This window comes from Eptatretus burgeri, chromosome 12 (genome assembly GCF_056783735.1).
Source record: "Eptatretus burgeri isolate ZD-2024b chromosome 12, Ebu_testis_v1, whole genome shotgun sequence".
NCBI lineage: Eukaryota > Metazoa > Chordata > Myxini > Myxiniformes > Myxinidae > Eptatretus > Eptatretus burgeri.
In genome coordinates, this window is record NC_140972.1 from 71,288,832 (window position 1) to 71,300,155 (window position 11,324).

Below are 11,324 nucleotides of genomic sequence, written 5' to 3' on the forward strand. Positions count from 1 at the left end.
CGAAACCATTGAATATAAAAAATGAGGATGATAGAGTATATATAGATTGCTAAACTTGCTTGATTATGTAGTTTCTGTTGCCAGTAAAGGAAGGAAGAAGGAAAAGGAGAAACATTATTGAGGCTTTAAGTGGGCTTGGTTCCGGTGTTAGTATTCTTCCAAATGACCCATCACAATTAGTTAATAGACTGTTATTGTTGTTAGGTAGTAAGAAGGCTGGAAATAATTGTTTTAATGAAGCATCAGCCATTTTAGACCAGTTAATGAACATGAAAATAATTAATAAATGTCAAGACAAAGATATTTTGTCCCATGTTAAATGAGTTTAATTCTCTCTCACGATGAAAATGGAAAAATATCATCAATTGTAGATGCAAATGAGAATTATTTTTTATTGTTGAAAGATGATAAAGAAGTATATATATATATATATATATATATATATATATATATATATATATATATATATATATATATATATATATATATATATATATATATATATATATATAAGATCCCTGTGTCGTAAGAGGCGACCAGGGTTGCATCAGGAAGGGCATCCGGCGTAAAACCTGTGCCAAATCATTATGCGGATCATAACGGATGATCCGCTGTGGCGACCCCTAACGGGAGCAGCCGAAAGAAGAAGATATATATTTATAGATAAGATAATGGTAGAATTACTGCCACTGAATGGTGGAAGACAAATGATTTGTTTTATCTTCTTTTCAAGACTATTTAACAAGTGTGGTGTTTTCGAAAATAAAAACTTATAAATGTTTCAGAATATAAAAACATTTTAAAACTTATAAATGAGAAGCACAATCCTTAGTTTTAATTTCACAAAGAGTGATCACACATCTTCATTCCCATACCCACTACAACTTGACACAACAAAAGAATATGAGGCACTTTACTGTCACTGGAAACTTATAATACCTTTTTTTGTACACTTTGTCGAAGCTCATGTGAGAGGTAACACACAACGCACAGCAAGGGGGGGGGGGCATGAGACAAGAGGGGCGGGAGTGAGAGGGACAAAACAGTGGGGAACAGAGAGATGGGGCAGGGAACATGGGGAATAAAAGATGGACATTACAGGGACTTTCAGGAAGGAAAGCAGGGAATTTTAAGAGGTGGGCTTGGGTGGATTATCGGGGGAAGAAAAGATCGAGGATTTGTATGGGGGATGATAAGAGGTGGTGGTGAACAGCTGTTTTGAAGGCCTGGAGGGAAGAATGGGATTGAATAGAGTGAGGGAGTTTATTCTAAAGGCGGGGAAAGAGAGGAATGTAAGAGTGAAGGTGAGCAGTACTTCGTGATTTGGGTAGTATTACCAGAAGGGGGTTGTTGGCGGACCTTGGGCGCCCTGCGGAAATGTGGTGAGGACAAAACGCAGACAGAGCAGGGGGGCAGGGGGCGAGACCGGAGAGGAGACGGTCGAAGACAGAAAGACCACCGACCTGCCTGCGGTGAGAGAGTGAGAGGCCCAAAGACTCAGCCTCATTTCGGGAGATGCCAATGATCCAAAATGCCCTGGTTTTCACAGCGTGAAGCCGAGAAAGGTGGGATGCAGGAGCACCAGCCCAGAGTGAAGAGCAGTACTCCATCAGGCTGCGGACGAAAGCTTTGTAAGTGGTCAGGAGCTCAGGTGGGCCGAGGAAGTACTTTGCACGATGGAGGATTCTCAGTCGGCGACTGGCTTTGGAGGCGAGGTTTGAAATGTGGCTTTCCCAGGAAAGGTCATGGGAGATAGTGAGACCCAAAAGCTTGAAAGAAAGGACTTCTTCCAGAGGATTGTTGAGAAAGTGGTTGGGGGGGGGGGGTTTCTAAACGGTCCTTTCGGAGAGACATAGTGAGAGAGTGAGATTTATCCAGATTGAAAGACATGTTCCATGTGTTGGACCAGTTTGTGATTTTATCCAGATCTGCAGTGAGCGAAGAAGCTGCTGCTTGCCGGTCTGAGGGATGACCGATGGTACGGCAGAGGGTGGAGTCATCAGCAAAGAGATAAAGAGGATTTTCCAGAGTCGGAGAGATCATTGATGAAAACCAGAAAAATAACAGGGCCCAGAACAGTACCTTGAGGAACTCCAGCCTGGACAGGAAGAGGGGATGAAAGAACTCCATTTAGGGCCACACGGTGACTGCGACAGGAGAGGAAGTCTGCGAGCCATGAGTGGAGATGGCCTTGGATACCATAGGAAGAGAGTTTGGTGAGCAGAGCAGGGTGCCAGACCATATCAAAAGCACGTGATATGTCCAGGGATACGTCTCAGATTTCCTGTCTGACATTGAGGACCTCCATCCATTGTTGGGAGAGCAGAAGCAACATATCCAGGGTAGAGTGACCTGGTCTGAAACAAAATTGATGATCGGAAATCAAGCCATTGGAGAAGAGGAAGGATTTAATGTCTGAAACGATGATGGATTCCATCACCTTGCTGATAATTGGGAGAAGGATGATTGGTCTGTAGTTGCAGGGATCTGTTTTTAATATCACAGAGAAAAATGAGAAGTTTAATATAATCCGGGAAGCAGTTACAAAACTATAACAGTTTCCTCCGGAGCATACGAGATTTCTTAAATATCAACCGAAATTCGAGCCTGATGAACCAAAAAATTTTGTCATAGATATTAAAAAAAACATACTTCAAAATCAAGAATTAAACTTAAACATAACTACAAGATTGATTTCACAATTGATAATTCATTTAGAGAGTTATTGGGTTTCTCCTCAAAAAGGATTGAAACAAATGGGATGTTTTACAGTGATAATGTCATTCAAATATCCTCAGGAATAAACTCGGTATTAATTCACTGTGATTTGATTGATGGTGCTTATAATGATGGAATAAAAACAAATACAATATTTTCATTCAGTGCATACTCAACCCCAATTGGTTATAAATTCAATATGGAACCAAAAAATCTGGTTTATCTCCCTGTGTCAGGAAAAAACATATACAGAGTAAATTTTAAGACAACGGACCAAGATAATCGTACGATTTCTTATAATGGAGAAATTATATCCATCAGAATTCACCTATGTGAAGTTTTCCAACAAATAAATACAATGGTTATTGTGAGGAAACACAAGTTGGGAAAATATTAAATAATTACAGGGGATGGGATGTTCCTTTGCCCATACTACAAGGGTGAAGGTATGCATCTTGGTGGAGGATACTATAAACCTAAGAGACAAAGGGGTGGACATCAATTTAGAAATAAAAGAGATGGGATAATTGATACTCTAATGGGTATAGGTTCAACTATCAGGTCAGGTATGGGAGCATGTGCCAGAACAGCGCGTCGCTGCGTCCACTTTCCGCCGGTACTCTAGGGGCCTCCGTCTGGCCATTCCCCAGGCAGATGCCAGGCCCATCCCCATCTCCTTGAGATGATGGTCAACCTGCTGCAACCACGAGGCACATGGTCGGCCCACTGGCCTCCTCCACTCATGAGACTCCCTCGCTGAGAGAATCTGGTGAGCAGGATCAGCATCAGGAAAACGAGCCACATGTCCATACAGCCGCAACTGACGCTCACAGACTATGCAGGTAACAAATCTCATCTGAGTCTCTCTCAGCAACCACTCGTTGGACACAAAATCCGACCAGCGATAGCCAAGGATTCTCTGAAGAGACCTGGTACCAAAGGAATTAAGTCTCCGTCTCAGATCCGTCGTCAGAGTCCAAGTCTCGCATCCATAGAGCAAGACTGGAAGTACCAAGGACCTGAAGACTCGGACTTTCGTCCTACCGCACAGGTACCGGCAGCGCCACACCCCATGATCCAGTGAATCCATGACTCCCCAGGCCCGACCCAGACGTCTATTGACCTCTGACTCGCAGCTAGCAGAGACATGAATATCACTGCCAAGGTAAGTGAATCTCTCCACGACCTCAACATCCTTGCCACAAACAGACACAGACAGGACAGCAGCATCCAAGATGTCACTGAAAGCCTGGATCTTAGTTTTGACCCAAGAAACCCGTAATCCCAGCGGATCCGACTCCTCATTCAGCACCTCAAGGGCCCCCAAAAGGATGTCTAAAGTCTCCGCAAAGATGACTGCATCATCTGCAAAATCAAGGTCCGAGATCTTGACATTCCCAAACGATGCACCGCAGCTTGATCTCTCCGACATCCTCCCTAAAATCCAGTCCATACAAGTGCTGAAAAGTGTGGGGGCCAGGACACACCCCTGACGAACTCCAGTAACAACTGGAAATAAGTCAGAGATGGTACCACCACACTTCGCAGCACTCTCAGTACCAGAGTAGAGTTCAGACATCAGATCGATCAGTTTTGGTGGCACCCCACAAAGACGAAGAATCCAACAGAGGGCATCCCCATTCACTGAATCAAATGATTTGCAGAGATCAACACAGGCTGCAAGCAGCCCCTGCTGAAACTCTCGTCTGCGTTCGGTGACGCCCTGAAGAGAAAGGATACGGTCAATCGTTGACCTCTTTGATGTAAAGCCTGTCTGTTCTAGATGTTGGTGCTCAAGAAGATGGTGGCGAACCCTATCAACAATTATCCGAGCAAAGACCTTGCCCGGCACTGAGAGCAGCATCACCCCTCGGTAATTGATACAGTCCTGGCGATCACCATTCCCATTCAAGAGAGGGACAACAAGGCCACTCTTCCAGTCAGTGGGGATGATGCCTGTGTTCCAGTAAGAGCACAGAACTTGCATGCAATGACATGAGTACAGCATTTCCACCAGCCTTGGAAGCTCAGCATGGATGCAACAGATCCCAGGAGCTTTTCCCCATTTCACCACAGCCAGTATTTCCACAAACTAAGGTGGATCATAGTTGATTGGAGGGTCAGCAATAGGGCTAGTAACACCTCTGACATCCAACTGGACAGATGGTGGATCAGCCTCGTACAACCGCTCAAAGTAACCGGCCCAGCAGGCTTTCACTTTGGACTCCTCTCTCAAGAAGCCACCGCCCTCTGCTCCAACTGCAGTACAATGAGGGATGGGCTTGGAGGAATGCAATGCAAAAAATTCCCCTGTCAGCAGGATGACAATCACCTGGCCACAAGTGATGCTCTACCCCCTCACAGATTTCTCACACATCGGCCTCCTTGTCCACCCTTAGCGCACGTACAGTTTTACTCCTCAGCTCCCTGAACAGCTCAGCTCTGCCATTCAGCCTGGCCCTGCAACTCTGGTCAATGGTATCCAGTGTCCCTTGAGAGACAAAATTCTTCTTTGCCCTATGGTGAGATCCAAGACATCCACCGGCAACATCAAGGACAGTTGTCTTGAAGGCGCTCCACAACTCTTCAGGATTCCCCAAAACACCCAGACCCCCCAATTCTACACTCAGCCTGTTTGCAAACTCCTCAGCTGCCCTCTCATCCTTGAGCTTGCCAACATGTAGCCTTGGCTGGGATGGTACCATTCTCCCAGATTTAAGCTGCAACATCAGAATTGCTACAACAAGTCTGTGGTAGGTATAGAGGAACTCCGGTCTACCCAGCAGTTCTGGATCATCCTCCAGCAACCATCAAGAGCACTTGGTCAATTTCCTTTGCCACACAACTGGCGTTGGAATACCAAGTACACCGATGAGCTTGTGGGCGCTGAAACCATGAACCAGCTACCCTGTCCATGACAAATTGCAAAGTCAAGGAACTTAGTGTTATTCTGGTATACAGTTCCAGACCAATGGAGACCAACACATGTCTCATAGCCATCCCTATCAGTTCCAGTCGATGCATTGAAATCCCTCAACACTACAAGAGTGTCTTGCCTGGCACACTGATCAACCACAAACTCGAGCGTGGCATAGAATGCGTCCTTCGCGGTGAGATCACTCGCCTCATTCGGTGCATATCCAGAGACCAGGGAAATGACTCCCAAGAAGTGACGAATCCTTCATCTCATAATCTGCTTGTTGACCTGTTACCTCAATTATCATTGGAGCTTATTGGATAGTACAAGCATTTTAGCAGAAATATTTGGTCAACCTTCCACAAATTGTAACAAAAGCAAACTCAGATTTTGATTCCTGGATATGTCCTCAGTGACAGAAAAAAAGTCCTAAGGGATCCTCTGGGAGGAAAGTCCTGAAATCATGGAAATCCAATATGGCCGCCACCCTGCTTCGGGGAAAATGAGAAAATTGTAAAGATTGATATTTTAAAATGTAAATATATGTTTTTCTGCATTCTAATTGTTTCTAGTTTTGGTCAGTATATTGATATACAAGAATAATTACAAAAAAGTGAAATGTATTGAGGGTAAAATAAAAAATTATAGCTTTTTTGTCCAAAAATGTCAATTTTTTTGTCCCTAAAAAGATATTTTGACTTGAGAAAGTTTGTTCATATAAGAACATATGTCTCCCCAGGCATACATACTATATATTTCCAGATACAGGGACATTAGTACTATCCTCTGGTGAAAGAATTAACACACAATATTAATTTGTTAGCACATGCAATATTGACAGCACATGCATATACTCGACCCTGATGTTTGTCAGTGAACATGCACGACGCCACGGTGTCACTCCAGTAATCACCTTAGATCAGCCCCTCTGGGGGAAGGCCCTCATGATCATCAACTCGGAGCCTATGGGAAGTGATCTGAAAGGGATCGTCCTACGCTTGGGCGGCTTCCACACAGAGATGAGTTTCCTCGGATGTATTGGACACCTCATGGTGTCATCCGGGCTTCAAGAACTGATGGAGTTGATATATGCCCCCAATGCAGTGATTCATATGTTTAGTGGCAAGTCCATTGCCCGCGCAGTTCGCGCACACCTAATTGTTGATGCAGCCCTCAATGCCTTGCTGTTGACAAATGTGCTCAATGCGCCTCTACCATGCCGAGCTGAAACATCAGACTGCAATGGGAATGAAGATCCGGACTTAGCCGAAGCAGCTGCAAGGCCGCTACATGACCTGCATACAGATCTAAGCAATAATCCAGACTTCAACGAAGCTTGTACCCTCTATGAGAAGCTGATGGCTGGGACACTGTCTGTGGAAGAAGTATGCAAGTCTGACGTCTTGAAACGAAGCAAAGACCACCTTCAGAAGCATGCCGAGTCTGCAAATATAGCTTCTAGAACTCCAGCGCTCTGAGTTCAGTATATGGACATGCTCGACATTCTACGCAAATACATCCGGACAGAGCGCACTGGGAACTGGGCACTACATCTACAGGCCATCCAGGAAATGCTGCCTTACCTGGCAGCCTCGGGCCACAACCTGTATGCCAAATCTGCGAGGATATATCTGCAGCAGATGTCCAACCACAAAACTCAACATCCCAATGTCCAACAACGTTTTGATGAGGGGTTCCATGTAGTTCGACGAAGTGATCGCCTGTGGGCAGGTCTTTCATCTGACCTAATCACTGAACAAGTTCTGATGAGAAGTTTGAAGACCAGCGGGGGCTCACACGAGGGCGAGGAATGATAGAGCAACAACGGCTGGTATGGCTACTATCAATGCCTGCCGGTGCAGAAATAAACCAGGCAATGCAGGAGCTCACAGGTGTGAACTACAACACTCGAGAGCAGAAGAAGGACATGACCAAGGCAAGACAATCTCGGGATGGAAGGACACACTATCAGCTCTTCAGTATTTACAGGAACGGAATCCGTTCAGTCGTGATCCACATCTGAGGAACATTGCCACTGGAGTTCATGCACACCCCACCGTCAACGTCGATACAGCACATGCTGTAGGAGCCAAAATATTGAAATTTATGGATGGGAAAACACCTGCCGAGTACATATTTCAGAGGAAAGACCAAGTTGTCACCATCGGCATGAAGTCATCCGTCAAGATTGATGGAGAGCAAGTCCAGGTTGACCCACAACTCCTCTTCCAGAGACTGATCACTGTTGCACAGACAGCAGAAGAACTGGAGTCGGCCTTCAAATATGAACTGTGCAGCTATCCACCAGCCCTCTTTGATTCCTCTCTTCAGCTCCGAGAAGCACACAAGCCAGTCTTTGCTGATGCCATCTGGGATCTTCGTGGATCCGATGTCCCAGCCGATATCCCCAATGATGGGCAACAGTATGTTTTGGATGGCGGGGCACTTGTTCAACGCATTCCATGGTCTCGTGGATCTACATACAGAGACATATGCCACCAGTACACTGATTATGTAACGAAGAAGTACGGAGATGCCATAGTTGTGTTTGATGTTTATGAGAGTACCAACACGAAGGACATGACACACCAGAGACGGTCTAAAGGGAATGCTGGCACTACTGTGACATTTACAGCTGACATGCGTCTCACAATGAAGAAGGAACAGTTTCTTGCCAATCGGCAGAATAAACAGCAATTCATTTCTATGTTGAGCGAAGAGCTTCAGAAGAAGAACTGAGACACACCATGCCTCAGGGGATGCTGATCTCCTGATTGTACTGAAGGCCGTGCAGTCTGCTACTCTCACCAACACTGTGTTAGTTGGTGATGATACAGACCTCCTCGTCCTCCTATGCTACCATGCAAGCTTAGAATCCCATGACCTCTTCTTTTGTCCCGAGCCAAAGAAGAACACAAAGAAGCCTCGCATCTGGAACATCAAGGCTACAAAGAAAATGATTGGTACAGACATAGGCAAGCACATACTGTTTCTACATGCAGTTCTTGGGTGCGACACGACATCTCGTCTTCATGGGATTGGAAAGGGAGCTTCCCTCAAAAAGTTCAAAGCAAACAACACATTCTGTGAGCAGGCCAAGGTTTTTGATACATATCCAGCTTCCGTATGTGATGTGGCAGATGCAGGAGAAAAAACATTGGTGATAATCTACAACGGAAAGTCAACTGACACCCTGGAAACCCTCCGGTATCAGCGGTACTGGGACAAGGTGGCTTGGAGCTCCTCTCACGTGCAACCACAGACGTTACCACCAACATCAGAAGCAGCAAAGTATCACAGCCTGCGCGTGTATCTGCAAGTCCAAGAATGGAAGGAATGTGCAGATGAACTTCTTCCGACAGACTGGGGTTGGCAGAAGTGTGATGAGGGTTTTGTGCCACTTCAGACATCAATAGCTCCAGCTCCTGAAAAGATGTTACGTGTCATTAGGTGCAACTGCCAGGCTGAACGTAGCACCATGAGATGCACATGCAAGAAGCACAACATTGAGTGCACTCCATACAGCTTGTGGAAACTGCAGGGGCTCTGGCTGCGCAAACACTCCATGTGACAATGATGAGGATGATGACGACATTGTCGAGTTCTAACTTTAATACGCTTAATTTTTGTCAACATGTATAGTAAGTTTATAATGGATGTAGTTTCTGAGTTTAATGCGAATTTTCATTTTCATTTAGAAACCTTCGTCAGGCAGATGTGATTGCCCCGAGTGGAATTGTGAATTTTGTCATGTTTCAATGATTTACATAATTATATTGTATTGCCGAATACTTGATTTCATCTTGTGTCTTCAACGTTTCTTTTTTTTTTTTTGTCCAGGAGCCAAAATCAGTAACAGGTAAATATTTTCTTTTTCGGGACAAAAAATTGACATTTTTGGACAAAAAAAGCTATAATTTTTTTATTTTACCCTCAAAATATTTCACTTTTTTATAATTATTCTTGTATATCAATATACTGACCATAACGAGAAACAATTAGAATGCAGAAAAACATATATTTACATCTTAAAATATCAATCTTTACAATTTTCTCATTTTCCCCAAAGCCGGGTGGTGGCCATATTGGATTTCCATGATTTCAGGACTTCCCCCCCCCCCCGGAAGATCCCTTAGGACTTTTTTTTCTGTCACTGAGGACATATCCAGGAATGAAAATCTGTTGAGTTTGCTTTTGTTGCAATTTGTGGGAGGTCATCGGACATTTTGTCTGTACTAGGACACAGCTAGAGCAACTCCTTGGGCATGGTAACTATCAGAGCGACCAGACCAATAGTAGGTGTAACCACCCACCATGATCTCACCGCAATCCGGTCTCAGAACATCAGTATTACAGCACTCTCTGAGGTTTGAACGCTTGAGCTCAGATGATAACAGAGACAGGTGATCATCCTCTCCTCGAGAATGAACATTCCAGGCACCCATCTGAACGGACTACCCGTCTGGTGGATGACACCTCAGCAGCACTCCGCCACACACCACCGCATTCTGACCCTTGAGGTTTACCTTGTGGTTTTCCTCCTTTCATCAAGGAATTGGGGTCCCGAACGCTTTACCCCAATCCCATCATCTGATGAGCTTCCCTGCAGAGGATGGCAGCACAGGAGGTACTCCCACGAAGTGGGTTTTCAGATTTCCTTACATTTGTGGGTTTTATGGAATGAATTGTTTTTGCGGTGGCTGGAGTGCAAATCCTGCCACCACCCTCCTAAAAAAATTAAGTAACCCAACTGCAGGAGTATCTCCACAGACACAGTTGGGCACTAGATATGGATGACCGTTGGCTCCCAAGGAGCCCTTCCACCCTTTGACAAGTTTTGTTTTTAATCCTGCTGGGTGTCCATATCTATATACCCTCCCCACCAGAAAACCTGTTGGGGTACACGGATTAGTCTCCGACAACCCAACCATGAAACAGGTCAGTACAGGTTTACATGGTACCTGTAGCAAGTCACAGATCTAATCTGTTTTGACTGACAATGAATACAGGGTGTTCCAAAAAGACTTGGACCACTTTGTTTGTTAATAAATTTGAACCACGAATGATACAACGATACCTTTTGGTTTATACGATACAGAAACTCATAAGGTTTTGTGCACACCAGCAATACACTTCAATGTGAGCTCCATTTGTCGTGCACAGGGTATCAAGTCTGTACACCAGTTCTTGCCATGTTCGGCTCAGCATGTTTGCGTCCACCAGTGCGCATGCAGCTGTGATCCGAGAACGAAAATCGTGTAGGTTTGCCACCTTGGTGTTGTGGACAACATCTTTGACAAATCAGCACAGAAAAAAAAATTAAGAGGGGTTAGGTCTGATGTTCGTGGGGGCTAGGCAGTTGGTCCGTCTCAGCCAATCTAGCAACCTGGAATTTTTTCATTCAGGACGGCGCAAACGACTAAGGTCCAATGACGGAGAGCGCCATCCTGTTGAAAAATGATATCGGGTTGTAGGTCTTCAATCTGTGGGAAGGCGAATCCTTCGAGGTTGTTGATGTAAATTGTTGATGTTGAGGTCACTGTATCCTCTGCAAAGAAAAACGGACCCACCAAGTAGTCATGGAGAAGACTACATCAGACATTGACATTTGGACTGTTACAGACATGTTCAAAGACCATGTGGGAGTTCTCAGAGCCCCACATCCTCACACATTGTGCTGGTTGACCTT